This window comes from Platichthys flesus, chromosome 9 (genome assembly GCF_949316205.1).
Source record: "Platichthys flesus chromosome 9, fPlaFle2.1, whole genome shotgun sequence".
Lineage (NCBI taxonomy): Eukaryota > Metazoa > Chordata > Actinopteri > Pleuronectiformes > Pleuronectidae > Platichthys > Platichthys flesus.
Genome location: NC_084953.1, coordinates 17,706,726 through 17,722,723, shown reverse-complemented (window position 1 = coordinate 17,722,723; position 15,998 = coordinate 17,706,726). Strand labels below are relative to the sequence as shown.

At 47.3% G+C, this 15,998-nt stretch overlaps 1 long non-coding RNA gene across 3 annotated transcripts in view; it reads left to right on the top strand.

The window, feature by feature from the left end:
- Window positions 1-15,572, top strand: part of LOC133960333 (uncharacterized) — a 42,638-nt gene extending 27,066 nt beyond the window's left edge. For all 3 annotated transcript variants that reach the window (XR_009921914.1, XR_009921913.1, XR_009921912.1), the window contains exons 3-4: window positions 469-2,013; window positions 14,993-15,572. This is a non-coding gene — a long non-coding RNA (uncharacterized LOC133960333). The remainder of the gene's footprint in view (window positions 1-468; window positions 2,014-14,992) is intronic.
- The last annotated feature ends 426 nt before the right edge of the window (window positions 15,573-15,998 follow it).

Sequence of the window (15,998 nt, the reverse complement as noted above, 5' to 3'; positions counted from 1 at the left end):
AGGGTAGTTTGAAACCTCCCTTCAGTTTTAAACGTTGCTTTCTTTATTTATGACCATAAGGGGCAAAATAGATATAAAACTCTGTACGCCTGTGCTGCTAAGGGAGAGCAATAGAGAGCGTTTGCCTGTAAATATTTTTAATGAACTCTGTTGACGCAGTGGTGATTTTTATAATGGGCCCACTCTTGCTATATTTTGCCATCTGCAGCACATCAGAATCTAATAGCTGAGAGTACCTTTGGCAGGCAGTATCTCTCTGCCTGACACACTTAACTCTCAGGCCTCCAATCCCTGCAGTTTCTGCTCTCGGAGGTTAGTAGGTTCATATTACTGAGGGAGGATGCCAGAATCCTCACCCCTGACACCACGCTGATCAAAGAGCAGGGCTGACACTCAGAGTGCGTGAAATTCTGAAAGTTGAGATTAACTTGTTTTTCTCTGTCTCTGTGTCTGTTTGTTTGTGTACAGCAGGAAGAAGAAGAAGAAGAAGAGGAGGAGGCAGTGGAGGAGGAGGAAGAGAAGCAGAGTGGGTGGAAGGATGGAAGGAGAGAAGGATAGAAGCAGTTCGAGGAGGTGGTTCGAAGCGGGTGAACCCAGAGCAGGTGAACGCAGCTGCGGATCGCCATGGGCTCTCTGGCTGCCTTCCTCCCGTGGCCCCAGCGCTGCATACAGGGGTCCCGGGGAGACGGCAGGGGCCAGCCAAAGCTGCGGCAGAGTGGGCATGCTAGGCCATCCGAGCCAGGAGAGAGGCAGGTGAGAAGGGTGAGCCGAGCTCTCATCCCCGCCGGCTAGGAGCCTCCACGGCAGAGCGGAGCAGCAGAAATCAATACAGAGGAGAGAGGCTAGCAGAGGTTGCCCAGCACCGCCTGCAGGCCTCGGAGCCAAGGGACCCACCACCACCACTGCTCCCAGCTCCTCTCTCCATTTCTCTTTCTATCTTCCTCCAACAGTCTCAGCATCAGCCAGGGCCAGGGCCCTAACCTTATAACCGCCCCACACGCAGTGTGTGTGTGTGTCAGTGTGCGCACATGTGTGTGTGAAGCAGAGAGAAAAAGGCAGAGGGAAGAGACCGAGAGAGAGAGCCTTTGTGTGTGGTTCCGCCGGAGGGGTTTCTGCTGCGTCCTACACCACTTGATAAAACTTGTCAGGAAGACATGGAGACAGTGAGGAAGGGAGAGAAATGGAGGAAAAAGAAACATGTCGACAGCACGTTGAAGCTCTTTTCTTCCTGCTCCCTCCTTCCTATTACCCATTCCACCTTAACTGTTTGAGTAAGGATCCATCTGAGACGATAGCACAGGACGTTTCTGCTCAGTCCCACTTTCAAGCACGTATCGCACTCAACGTTTCGCAAGATCTCCTGAGCCGGGATGAAAGAACAATTTGAACTTTTTCTCTCATTCACTGTATCAGACACCGCCTGTCTTCTCACCTTAGATTTTCCTCACCCTCACTACAGCAGCTCCCATCAGAGGATATGGCAGAGCAGTATTGATCTATAAGGTGGAAGAGAGGAAGGAGGGCCTGGGCTTTCAGACCTCTCTCTCTCTATGTGTATGTGTGTGTGTGTGTGTGTGTGTGGAAATGGCACCTGAAGTCCACTTACTGCTGTGCAGCAAGGATCCAATGGCAGCACAAGTGAAAGGCTGCTAATTGAATGAGAGATAAAAAAAAAAGTACAGTGGTTGCACCTCCTCCTCCTCATCCTCCTCTTCAGTTTTTCCATTTGACTTTTTTACATCAATCCTTCTCCTCACAAAGAAACTTGCTCTTTAGATGTTTTAACCAAAACCGCTGGTGACTCAAGAACATTGGCCAAATCCTCAGCAATGAGAATACCTGCAGCTTGACATGAGTGTGGAGGTGAGAGCCTACAGAGGAAACAGAGGAGAAGAAGTTTCTGTTATGCACCGACCCCCCCTGAAACTAAAGTTCCTGCCAGAAGACGTGTTTGTGGACTCGGACGGACATGAGAGGCCAGACGGACGAACTCCACGGGACCGATACCTCTTGGTGAGTGCAATGTCATCATTTAGTCATTCATTTTGAAATGAATAAAACAGATTTTCTGATCAATCTGATCAATTATACACAATAAACAGGGAATAAGAGATATGAGAGCCATTCCCCCTCCAGTGTTACGATCGGATACCATCTCGGCGTCTTCAAAGCGAACACGCGCACGTTGAGTTGTGGTTGATCTCCGTCGTCAGAGCTCTGGCCTGTGATCACACTGTCACTGACGGCTGGAGGAGTTCGTTGTTGTTGCGTGTACCAGGGAGGGTATTAGAGCGCGATTACCTCCTCGCCTGCCAATCTTCCTGGCACACAGAGAGAGAAAGAGAGAGAGACTGGCGCCCCTCTGCACACGCCTCAGCCTGGCAGCGACCCGAGCTTACAAAATGGCCGAATCCTGTCTGCCAGCTGTCTCCCTCAGCCAAGATGGCGCTCGGTCGCTTTCCTTTTTAATGCCCGCTGTTTGCCATCTGCCCTCTAATTGCTAACGGCTATGCAAATATCGTGTAATTGCATTTGCATATGCTTGATACCGAGCCCCTCCCCCTCGGTTGTAAATAAAAGCGCGAGAGTACAAGAGAAAAAAAGAAAAACAGACAAAAAGGAAACAGAAACCCTGCTCGGCGGCTGATTGAATACACAGCAGGGACAATTAGCAAATGAGTGTTGGGCTCCTCTTTACTTCTCCTTAAGCTCACCTTATTCCGTATGCAAATCACCGATGCTGCTCAATCGCTTTTGATGCTAGCTGAAAAAAGAAAAAAAAAAAACGGAGCGTCACCTCGTCTCTCTGGCAGCGTTCATCCCGGAGACGCTGGTGTGTCTCCTCATTGTGCCATATGTGACATCTGGGGTTGGCTGCGCTACCCGGGCACCCTGCCTCCTCTGACAGGCAAAGCCCACACTGTAAAGGGGAGCAGGAGCGAGGGAGCGGCATAACATAATGACCTCATTAGCATGCTCAGCACTCCCCGCCATAGGCCCTGGTGCGCTGCTGCGCCGTGGGACCCACCGGTGCACGCCCTTCTCACAGCACTCAGCATGCAACATTGTGTTCTCCCCACACAATGCAGTGCTTCATACAGGCTTTATTACGCCTTGTCAAAGCACAGGGGGATCAGGGGTATCAGTGCAGGAGCAGCAGGGTGCGGGCCGTGCACGTGGAACAGGAGATGTATCGGTGCTTTACGGTCTTAATGTGGTGTTAGCCGTGTTGATGGATCCACTGTTGCTACTGCTGTGCACCGACATGTGTGTGGTTATGTTCGCGCGTGGGTGTGTCCAGGCGGTACAGTTTTGTGTGTGTGTGTGTGTGTTTGTGTGTGTGTGTTTGTGCAAGTGTCCGTTTCATTGTGAACTCCCGCGGCATTCGTGGCTGCTTTCACCCGTCAGTGCTAATTACTGCCGAGGGTTTTGGTGAAGTGTCGGTGTCTTGTAGAAACGCTACCGTCCACTGTGAATGCTGGCTGTATGGCAGCTGTGGTCAATCGGGAGCAGGGCAGCATTGAACTTCACAGCATGGACTGAATGAGGATGATACACACACACAAAAACACACATGCACGCACATTCCCTCAGGAGGAACTCGGCACAGAGGACCATAACAACATGTTAACTTTATATATCATATTATATATTATTATTTTATAACGAATACGTCTCCTCTAAGTTGTGTGGGAGGTGCTAAGTTTACGCTGCTAAAAGAATGATTATATTAAACCTCTTTTACAGCAGGATCAATCTTATTCAAACATAATTTGAGGTCAATGCAGTGTATCCATTCCCATTGCTGACAAAAGCCAGAAGTTTAGATGGGGTGAGTTGGTTTTTGGTTATGCTACTAAATTAACAAGGCCATACTGTTTGCGGCCCAGACCACCTTGGAAATGTGGTCTTAGTGATCAAATCGCAATGTTATACCTCTTTTACACCACAATTCGTCGGTATACACAGGTTTCTTCAAACCTCCCAAAAAACGGGGATTGATTCTTTGCCTTTTTGTCGCACTTCAAACGACCCAAACGCGCCTGCAACCAACATGTCATAAACCACCGTGCCGTAAGCGGGAAAAACCCAACAGGACAGGAGAAAGCCCCACGGAGACCAGTGATAATGTTACGGGGTTCACTCTTATATCTTTTACTTTTACTTTCAATGTCAGCAGCGACTGAACAATCTTAGATCTCTGAACGTTCACACCTGAACTCAGAGCTGTCCACTTGATCACTCAGATCCTTTACACAAGGTGTGAACCAGGCCACAGGTCTCCAAGACTAAAACTTGCAGCAAAACACATTATTTCCCACATTTCAAAGAGAAATTACAGCTTACATGTTTTATTCTTCATTTTTAAAACGTTTCATATTGTACGCTTCCATACAGGCTAAATTCTCTCCTTTGTTAATCTTGCGAGATATTTTTGGCGTAAAATTAGCAGTTCAAGTTTTGTGTTAAACCTTTGCTGTCATTCATTCATCTGAACCAGGCTGCCCCCCCCCCCCCCCATATCGTCTTCTCAGGCTGTTTTAATCAGGCCCCTCAATCTAATCAGCGCCCACTGACACTGATGAAGCTGAGGTGCAGCTAAACAGGTTAGAGCCCACACCGGCTGTAGTCGGGCTGGAGGAGCTGCAGGCTACTGTATCCCTTTGTGGGGAAAATGGATGGAAGACGGACAGGCATCTACAGGCATCAGTAATTCAAAGAGCTAGATTGGATCGATTTATCCATTTATTTGTGTGTGTTTTATTTTGCTGGATTTCTCCAGGTTAATAAATCGTGTGGAAAAGGGGGTCTGCTTTATGGCGAGAATGTGATTTTTATATTGTTCAAACCTGTCATATGAAGTTGAATGTGATGTGGTAGTGTGTGAGAGGAGTACAGGAGGGCGGGGTTCCTCTTGGTGGAGGGATGGAGGACACGTCCAGGATGTGTTCACTTTTTATAAAGAGCCGTTTTTCTGAATCACAGGGAGGGGCCGTTTTATTTCTTTTATCTGCATGTTCAAAACAACAAAGATGAGAACGTGTTTTATGAAGCGCCAGATGAACATAAAAGCCAATCACGTATGCTTGTCATGTATGTGTTCCTGCACATATGCTGGGAGCGCTCTCAAGGTAATCCATACCACAGGCGTATGAATGTGTCCATTCACACTGACTCACAGGGAAAAAGGAACACGGCCCCCTAACATTCAATCCTGCAGAAAGCTTTTATGCTAATGACGGCTGCGGCCATGTGTTTTACTGTGCTGCTGCTTACGTGCCTTCATTACCTATGCGATGGACATTTACATCTTGCAACATTTGTGGGGGGGGGGGTCTATATAAAGAAAATTAATTAATTAATTTAGTTAAAAACATAAAGTGGACGTAACCCCAACCATGCAAATCGGACAGGTTTATTACATGAACCCGGTAATTTGGGGTTTATTTCTGTGATTGTAGTCCGGGTCTTCTGCAGCTTTTCTCTTTCTGACTGCCCACTGCTTTATTGTTTGCTTAGCTATTGATTGAAACTGTTCCACCCACTGAAGTAATAGTTGCTGAAAGCGTTTACAGCCATGCTCAATTCGTCCTCGCCCGGTCCACGTGTCTCTTTCTCTCCCTTGTTACCACACCAGCGACCTGCTCTCTCTCTCAAACCACCTGATCAGGGCAACTGAATTGGGATTTAAAAATTCATTCACCTTTCTCAGGTATTTTCAGCATTCGAACACACTCTTACAATGAGGCCCGTGTTTAATTTCAAGCTCCTTGTCGGCTCATGATTTTTCTGCACAACATAATCGCTATCTCTACATTTATATATGTATTTATTTAAGGGGCTAATATCCAATATATAATATTTTTATATTTTCTATTATTTATTACAATGAGAGTTTTGTTATTTGTTAAAAATTAAGTCATTTAATATTCCTGTTCAGTTATATCCAGTAACAATCGGAATCATGATAATTAAGGGTTGGCAGCCTTTTAAGCACAAGCCCTTTCTCTTCTCCTGCATTCAACAAGAACTATTAAAAAAATTTCAGACCCAAACTAAATTCATTTCACGGATGCTCCAGCACATCCCTTATGTGAAACCGTCCTCCTTAGGAAGTAATTCCTGAGTCAAGTGTCGCTGCTGCTGCTGCTGCTGCTGCTGCTTCCTCAGAGCTGCAACACTGAGCCCCAAGTCTGATTATAGACTCAGGGAAAAACAGTCAGGCATTTATCCAAGTCACTGATTATGTCATTTCAACATGCTGCAAACACTCAGACAGGCCGGACAGCTCTGAGGGGAGAATTATGAAGCTGGAGTGGAATGGAGGCTGTATGAAAAGGAAATGAAAATGGAGTAGTGCTGTATGTGTGATTAAACTGCCTGCTCGCCAGCAAAAGGCCACGCTGGTGTAGCACAGGCCTGAGATTTGGCCGTAATGAAAATGTGAAGGTGGAGGGGTTTGAACCCCCATAATGGCGTTTACGAGCGTGCACACACACACACACACACACACACACCCATACGCGTACATTATACAGTGCGTGTATGTGCTCAGGCCGAATGGTTTATACGAGGGAGCCGTCGAGAGGGGCTGCAGATGAAATTTGTGTCGCAAAGCGGAGAGGGATATCACTGTGTGCGAAGAAAAGCTTCCTGAATAAAAAAAATAATTAAACATTCAGAATTAATGTGCAGCGGGTACGTGGATATAAAATCACATGAAATCCTGCTCGGAACTGTCGTTGCCCTTAGAAACAGATGAGACGGGAAACATGGCGGCCACATGAATATTAAAGTGCGCCACTCAGATGAAGAGACGGATTCCCAGTCGTGAAGCGTGGGAACGGGCTGCGTGATTAGGCGATGAGGGGTCCGCAGGGTGGAGGGGGGTTGCTGCTCACGGCTAGACGGCCCAGCTGCACCGACTTCCATTCAGAAACAGGTTAGGATGGACCCCAGGGGTCAAGGTCAGGGGTTTGTGGGGGTGGTAGGGGAGGTATTAGTGCAGGGAACAGAGCTGTGTGCGCGTGTGTGTGTGTGTGTGTGTGTGTGTGTGTGTGTGTGTGTGTGTGGGTGGGTGTGTGTGTGTGGGTGTGTGCCATTTCTATGACGTTCATCCCCGACTGGCTGGCTGACTGGTCTGTAAGCTGCCTCTGTGTTTGCTTATGTTATAAGCTGCTTCTTATTGCTTTGCTCCCGGGACAACTTCAGCAGAGAAGCAAGGGGAACCAAACCCCCCCCCCGCCCCACCACCATCACCACATTCAGTCAGCCTCTGGCCAGACTCCAGCCGGCCCTGAGCCAAATCAAGGCAGAAATCAGTCCTGCAGCCCAGTCAGCCCCCTGGTCAAACAACCCCCCATCGGAACACATGCAGTCAAACCCAGTCAGACACTTGACAGACACCCCACCCACCGACACACACACATGCACGCACACCCGTCTGTCTCAGTCTGCTGCTTCCTGTAATTTAACATGTCAGCTCAGGGTTCATCGTATGTGCACATTCACCACGTTGACAAATGCATGTCGCTCATCTCATGCACCTGTTTTTCAAACCGTTTCAGCTGCCCGTGAAAACAATTTAAATCATCACATAAAAAAATTCGGATTTAAATTCCGCTCTCACTCGGAGCCATTTGCTAATTTCATCAATGTTTTCCACCACATTTTCTTGATGAAGCCGTCGGGTCAATACAGCAATCCTTTTTATTTGGTCACTCTATATTGGTGCCATTTCATCAATCCATCCGAGAGGTGCGGGCGTGAGCTTGCGGCACGCTGAACCAAGCAGTGTATAAGCCCTTTAAGAGGAGGGACTGCAGGGACACGAGGAGCAGAGGAAGGGAGAGTAAAGGAGATGGGGAAAAGAGAGAGGGAGAGGAGGAGAAGAGGGGCGAAATGGTGGGTGCGTATTCCGAGGCACAAGCTGTAACCCACCCTGCGGTAGCCTGCTCCCATTCTTCATCGGGGACTTATGCTTCATTAGACTGTCTGAAAGGGAGACCCGCTTTCCCTCATCACCTCAATAGACCAGTCCCCCTTCTCTTCCACAGCCTGGAGGGTCCTCCTACAACAACAAAAAAAACACCTCCCTCGCCCCCCCGTGTTTGCCTCCTCATTGCTGCGCCCCGTCTCCTAATCGTCTCAACTCGCACTGAAATCAAGCTTAGTAACGGCAGTTTTGTGAGCCCCTCTGGTGCCCCCCCCCCCCCCTTCTCGGCGCATTCACTCACCTTGGTCCGACACACCACCCACCCACTGCTTAAATCCCTATCAGCATGTCAAGTAAATGTCTGCCCAGCTGGGGCTGACACACATATACGCACAGCCACACACGCCCATGCTGAAATATAAATGCACTGCACACACAATCTCCGGCTTGCTTCTGGGGTTTAGCCTTCCTCCCCGCTGACCCCTTTCACCCATGTTTTGCTCTCGCTCTCCCCTTCTCGCTGCCTCTCGTTCCCCCTGTGCCTTTCCCCGGGCGTCAATCTGACAGGGTGGTTTGGCGAGCTGACTGTATCTGCAAGAGGTTTATCACAGGGGGCCTCTGTTGCCTATCTGGTTTTTCATTTTTCAAAATTAAAGTGCTTTCTCCCCCCCCCAAAAATAAAAAAGCTGCACTCTCTACCTCTGGGTCAGGCTCAGTCTCCTTTACAGCTCTGTGTATTCATATTGAAAGGTTAGCAGGAATCCCATCCTCTAAATTTGCCACAGTAGAATCTGGTCGGTTTATCATCAAATGCAATCTGCAGCTGGAATTTCTGTGTGTTCAGAAATAAGGTCTCATATCTGCAGTATGTTTGAAGTCACTCAACTACCAAGTATCCTTGCAGGAGTTTTTTTCCCAAAAAAAAATCACCCAGAAACAAGTTTTTGCATTTACCTAAATGGTTCTTTTCCGCTATCTTCTACAGGTACAACATAATCAGAAAACACCCTATCACTGAGAGGTTTTTAGTTTACCATAAAGTGAGATTATATTGTGATCAAGGTTTTACATCCAGACATCGGATTTACATTTATCTCTCCAGTCTTTGCAAATCTTCTATTTTTCACCGAAACTGTCTGAGTCTCATGAGTTATTAGGACAATACGAGTAATCTGTGTTCATTTAGCTGCGTTAAGTTTCTCACCCCTGCATTCCTCCCCTGCTTGTGTCTCATAAACTGCTGATATCATTAAAAGCACAGGGACACAGGGAAAACTGCAGCTCCCAGCAGACTTAAAAAAAAAACACACACACAGCTCGCCCTGTTTCTGTTTCTCCTCAGAACAAAGTGACCACTTCCCCTTTTATTTTCTCAGCCTCTCCTCCGAACCAGTCTCGGCGATTACATACGTTTTTCTTTTTTTGGGGGGGGGGGGGGTCGGGGTTGGACATTGATAAGCGTGGTCTATTCTCAGCAGCAGCTTGGTCAACGCAACGCACAATCTTCATGTAAATGTATTCAGATGCATTCTCCGCCCCGTAAGGCCATCATCTCTGCTGGATGGCAGTGGAGGCTGTTCAGTCCCATTTCCCCCCTGTTGCAGGCCAGCGGGTTGGAAAAACGCTCTGCACGGCGAGGTGGACCCACGCCAACGCAGCCGAGAACCCCCTATTTAAATCCGTGGTTTATATTGGGGCAGTAATCCACCTATGTGCCTTTTCCTGCCTTCAGGCGTGTGTTTACCCCCCCTATGCGATTTTGCTTTTTTCATCAGGCGCGCAGCAGACAGCAATAGAGTAGCGAGGATGGGGTCCTTGCTGCATGTGCACGGCGAGATGGGAAGGGGAGGGGAGCGAGGGAACGAGGAGAGGGGTTGTGTGTCTGTGTGCATTTTCATCTTGCGCTCTTCCGTGGCGCACGGTGCTCGCTCATATTGGGATATTTCCTGAGTGTGTTGACGCAGTAATACACACACACACACACACACACACACACACACACACACACACACACACACACATACTTTGTGCACGGCTCCTCAGCTTTTGTTCGTCTCTAATGTTCTGAACTTGACTCTCGGCAAGTTCATTGTTATTCATTTCACTGTCATCCTGAGTGCCCTGTGAGACTGACTAATACTCCGGCCCAGGTTTCCCAGGCAGGACTGCATTTGTCACACACACACACATGCACACACACACACACACACACACACACACACACACACACACACAGACCTATTGTTTCAGCAGCGTGGCATCTTCGGTCCTCTGGGTAAACGTGTGTGCTGACTGTATCAGAGGACACAGTGAGACGGTGCACTGCAGATCCAGGTCAATGACCTGGATCTGCTGCAAAGTTCAGTCCTCAGGTGATTAGACGCAGCGGGAGCAGATGTACAGAATCCTCTGCGTGGGATCATATTGTCTTTGTTTTGCCGAGGCGTTGAGGGCGGATTTGAAATATTAAAATGTGATTTTCGGTTTGACTGCAAATATTTTTCCTCCGTGTTCATTTCGTATCACGTAATACCAAATAAAAAAAACTTATTCCACGCTTTAACTTTGCTTTGCCGCATGTTATCATGACTTTAAAGTTTTCTCATATCCCAAGAAAACAAAAAACAATCCCTTGAAACCTTTCTGTTGCCCAGAATTTTTCTTTCTTTCTTTCTTTCTTTCAGTTTTTTTCCCTCTACTTTCCCCGTCTGGCGTGACAAAACCAGGTTTGCAGTTTGCTTAGCTGACTCCATAAAGAGGCGCTTTAAAAAGCTGTGTTAACAGACCAACAAAGCTCTAAATGTGTCCCCCTCTGTGAGGGGGTGGTTCCCGTTGGGATGTAGTGTGGCGCTCCATTGGTAGGCCTCTATCCGGCCTCTCATTCAGCCCAACGCTCAGTCACGGTCACTTATGGTAGGAGGGAAAAATCACCCAATTCAGCCGGGGCCTGATCCAATGACATGTTTTTTTAATGAGGTGGCTCTATGTCTTTGTTTGGGCCCCAAATTCAAGTCCAGACCTCAGCAAGTGCTGCTGAATAAGATGCAAGACCGGCCAGGCACAACTTACACAAAAAGCGCACAGAGCCGGGTTTCTGTGGAGCCACTGAACAACCGACTGTTCCTGTGCATCCCTAGAAACCATTATGATTACTGCCCTTAAGTTGTTATGGCTCATGACAGATGTATGTTGTGTTTGTTGTGTCTGATGAAAGGTGTGAATGTGCTGCAGAACAATCTCAAAACTCTCTTTTGTATTTTTTAACCAAACAAAGTGGCGCCTGTTAGCCGTCTGCAGCCCTTACAGTTATTTCTTCCAGGGTCATACATTTCTTTCCTCTTTCATTTTCACCAGCCCTGGTGTCTTTTTCAGAAAACGCCACGCCATATATCACACATATATATGCACATGTCAGCCGGTGTGTGTACATCTGCGAGAGCGCCAGCCGCTCGCTGGCTTGTATGTCCAGGGGTGAGGACTGTCATTAAACTGTCTGCCTGCATCACCAGACTCAACCATCACCCTCCCTGGCTGTCTGTTCTGCTTCTCGCTGGCTGTACGAACAACACACACAGACACACACACACACACACACACACACACTCACACACCTTTAACTATTTTTTCCTCTCAAAGGCTGATATTAATACTGACATTTTGATATTAAAGCTGCAGACTGACAATACTGTAATAATCTTTTTTTTCAAGATTATTATACTGCATTTAATTGAATTCCTCTTTGTCTTTGGTGCATTTGTTTACATTAGTGTTTCCAAACCTATTTGGCTTGTGGACCCTTAGAGTAAAGTAGCATCTACTTTACCTGTAGCTCCCAAATACTGGTATATTGGTTTGGATTTGTATGTGCCCTGAGGAAACATAGTGCACATATGTGGCCTTTAGGTTATTGTAGGGTTCCCAGGTTAGGGTCCACTGTGTAAATGATAAATGGTTTGTATCACTTCTCTTGTCTCGATGACCTCTCGCAGAACTTTACAGTACAGTTTTTCCATTCACCCATTCACTCACACATTCTTACAGTGCTTCTATGAGCAGCTCTTTCTCTATAATACAACACCCATACACAGTATTTTGCTCAAGGACACTTCGGCACGCAGTGGGCGACCAGCTCTACCTCCCCCTCTTTTCAGTTTAAACCCCAAAAAAGAACAAAGTATTTTACGGTGGATTGTTAGTTTCAAGTACACATGGTGGTTTATGCCTTTATTTGCTATATGATAAGAAACTAGAATGTCCGAGGCCAAGCTGTCCACTTATGAAACTACATTTAATTCCCAAGATACCAATTTTTGTTTGGATCTGCACTAGATTGCACAAATTCATAAATATCAGTCTCCAAAACTTGACCGATTCTTTTTTTTTATCAAGATCCATGAATTATTCTCTGAGAAATCAGATATCCTGGATCTGCTCTCTGATCTGGATTGAATGGGTTCCTCTCTGACCCTTACTGCTTCCTTCCACCAAGTTTCATTACATTTTTTTTAAATCAAGCACTCGGTTAAAGACTCCATTCATATCTGCCCACTGGGCTAACGCTTACACCCCCTGCCTCTCCTGATTGGCTACTAACCCCTCAGCCGACACATCAGATGGGCTACGTGTCTCTGATTGAGTCCGTCTCTGTCTTTCGCTCACGTTCGGGGCTGTGCTAATGGGAAATCAGTATGCAGAGAAGCAGGCGGACGGCCCCGTGGATCTCATAGGTATGGCCAGACTGGAGGAGAAGACTGGAGTGGGGGGAAAGTGCATCATCTCGAGCAGAGAGGGGCTTAAGAATGGCCTCTCCCTCACTTCTCCTCCTCCTCCTCCTCCTCCTCCACCTCCTCCTCCTCCTCCCTCAGCTTTTCCCTTTATCGCCTCGTTCCCCATGCCCTGTCCCGAACCGTAATGGGACGTCAGACGGACAGCCTCTGCGTGAATGGAGCAGCCTCCACCCCCTTGTTGTCTCTCCAAAATCCAAAAAAAAAAGAGGCTCCCCCATCCCCCCCCTGCCCTCCCCCTGTGTGCCTCTCTGGCTCTCACACCGCTAGGACCCATAGCTGCTCCCCTCGGTTCTCAGGGCTATTGAGGGGGTCCCAGACACCCCTCGGCCGAACTCTGCATAAATTAGGCACGTCTCCCTGGTGTCTCGTCAGCCGGTTGGGGCACGCCTGGCCCCGGGTCTGCCGTCTCCCAATCTGCTGCTCCTTCTCCCTTAATGCTGTCACCTTCTGTCTCCCTCTGCCTCCCCCCACTTCCTCCTTCCACTGTCTTATTTTTGGGGTTTTGGCCCAGAATCACCCATCGCTTCTTCCCCTGCTTCTTCATCTTCTTCTTCTTCGTCAAACCTCCACCTCCTCTCGGTCTTTTATTCTCTCTCCTAAATCCCCCGACACTCTCACCTGCTTTATATTCTCCACATTCTCTCCATCTCCACTTTCCTTATCCTTCCAGCGGCACGTTACCCAGATCAGCCGAGCACCTCTTCTCTCCTGTCCTCTTCCTCTCCTCCTCCAGCCAGGATATTGTTTACATCTGTCTTGCTAATCACTGGCAGAGCCTCTATAGACCGCACAGATGTTGCAATAATACAGGGGATTAGCAGGCTTAACACTCTGGGCTTATTTGGGGGAGTTTCTTTCCCAGTGGCCTGGCAGCGAAGCCCGTCAGCTCGTCTGCATTTGACCTTTTTTCGGTTTCGCTCTGTGCTGAGATCCTGCAGTTCCCCTTCTCTTTGATTTTTTTTCTTTATACAAGCGTCTGGCATGCTGATGTTATTTTATCCAGAGCGGTGCACCGGGCTCTCGCTCCCTGCGGCTACAGCAGCGCTTGGGTTAAATGCAAACTGCTTGACATATGACGGGGAGTACATAGCTTTAACAACAGCACCTTTTCCAGCAGCGTGTTCACCTGGCTTGTACATATTCATCCCTCACATGTTTTCTTTACTTTCGCAGCTGCCTCAGTGATCCTTATCCGTATTTCCCAGGTGTCCTCTAAGCGTTAGCTGGCTAGCACCGTGTTCGCTCCATCGTAACGGTTGAAAGATAATTCAACGGCCTCCTCAGACTCAGCATCTTTGCTGCGCCTCTCTGCGTCATGAGTCCTGTTTTATGACCAAGCAGATCCTGAGTCTGTGTGTGTGTATTTGCGGTTGGGAGGGGGGGGGGGGGGGGTCAATGTATTTCTGTCTGGATCCTAATCCCAAAGGTGATATTAGTCTGGTAAGGGGGCAAAACCCATCCTCCCCTCCATTGTGTGTGTGTGTGTGTGCTGCAGGCATCGGGGTCAGCCGGGAAACCCAGACAGGCTCTGCCTCGACCTTTGACCCATGGCTGTCTGCGAACTCAGGGGTCGTGCACACACATTGATGCAGACAGCTGATAGACGCGCAAACAAACACACCCTCTCCCTGTACAATTAACCGTTTTGGTGGGTCTGGTGGGTTTGTGACGTGTGCGTCATCCCCTCGAGCTGATCATGGTGACAGCTCATGTGCATGTGATTTCAAGCACAGACAGTGATTCCTCATCATCAGTGAATTAGTCCTCATCAACAGCGAAAGTCTGATAGTCAAGCTTTGACTTCCTTTGAATCCCTTCATAATGAACCTGTCACATTAATTAAGAACGGTCCAACCCCAAACAGCAAAGTGGTTGTCATCCGGCCCACATAGCTGTTTGCCAGATCCGTGCCACAAGTCAGCCATAGCAGCTCCACACGCCACCCAAAGGTGACAAAGGCCCGAATTAGTTATTTGCTATTCAGGCCATATTCACCTTCTACCTCTTAAGGTGTACTTTCAGATTGGACCTCGTCTAGAACAAAGCATGTAACCAAAAATAGCACATCTATGGACTCACATCCATTTTGTTCGGGCCACCAGAAGGCCAAAGGTGACGCGTCTGTGCCTGACGTGGCCCACATCCTTACGCTTTAATTAGGAGAATATCCCTGGTCAGATTTAAAGTGTGAATGTTTGTATGTATGTGTACAGATTGTGTGTTCTTCCTCGCGTTAATCACTCTTTTTTGTTTCACTATGTCTCCACAGACCAAATCAGAAATCCTCCATGAAAAGCTGCGATCAAGCCTTCATCCCAAAGCACACGCTGCCTGGCACCAGATTCTCTTTGAACGTTCAACCTTCGGCCAGGTATGGAGAACGCTGCACATGCAGGAGCAGTCAGTGAGACACGTCCTTACAGTGTGATCATCAGCAGTGCTGTCTTCGCTCTGTGTGGATGTGGACAGGTAAGTCGGAGCCGCTTCTAAAAGGTATGTTTGGAGGTTGAATCCATTTAGAGCCGTGTGAAGTGAACACTGGAGCTGCCAAGCAACATTTCCCCCCAAAATTAGTTTCATTAGATCCGTATTATTATATTTGAGACCAATTTCAGGTCGGAGATTGAATGAGACCCAGAGGGGTCCCTTCTTTTCAGTTGCTAATTTACATTCAAGTATTTGACTGGAAAATTGTTTGGTGAGAGTTTGTCTCTGTTGAATTACTTAAATCTTGTCTGAGATATTCCGTTTACATATACATTTGCAATCTTTTTCATTATGCTGTGAACCTTTTTATTAAGAGATTTCAAAACGCCAAAAGTATTGATATGATATATTTTCAATAAAACTGAACTTTGTGAAATAAAAACTGCCTCATTTGTTTTTTGTTTGCCTGCTTATAAGTATTTACTATGTAGTCAAAGTTTTTTATACTGTGTTTGTGTGCGAGTGTGGACAGATTTTCACCAAACCTGGTATAATATTCCTTGGTAGGGTCAAAGGTCAAGGTCACTAAGAATCCAACAATTATATCTTCCGGGAAATGTATGCAAATGATCAGGATTTAATGCCATAATGCGTCAGAAAGGAAATAGATCATGAATAGGTCAAATTCAGTCTATGAGGTATTGAGGTATAATCAAATTTGAATGATGATCTCTAGCTTATTTAAATTAACCAATCATATGGTGTGAATTACATCATGATGATGTCATTTTGAAATTATTACAATATGAATATACAGCACGGTGCAAGGTATGTATCACCCCTCTGAT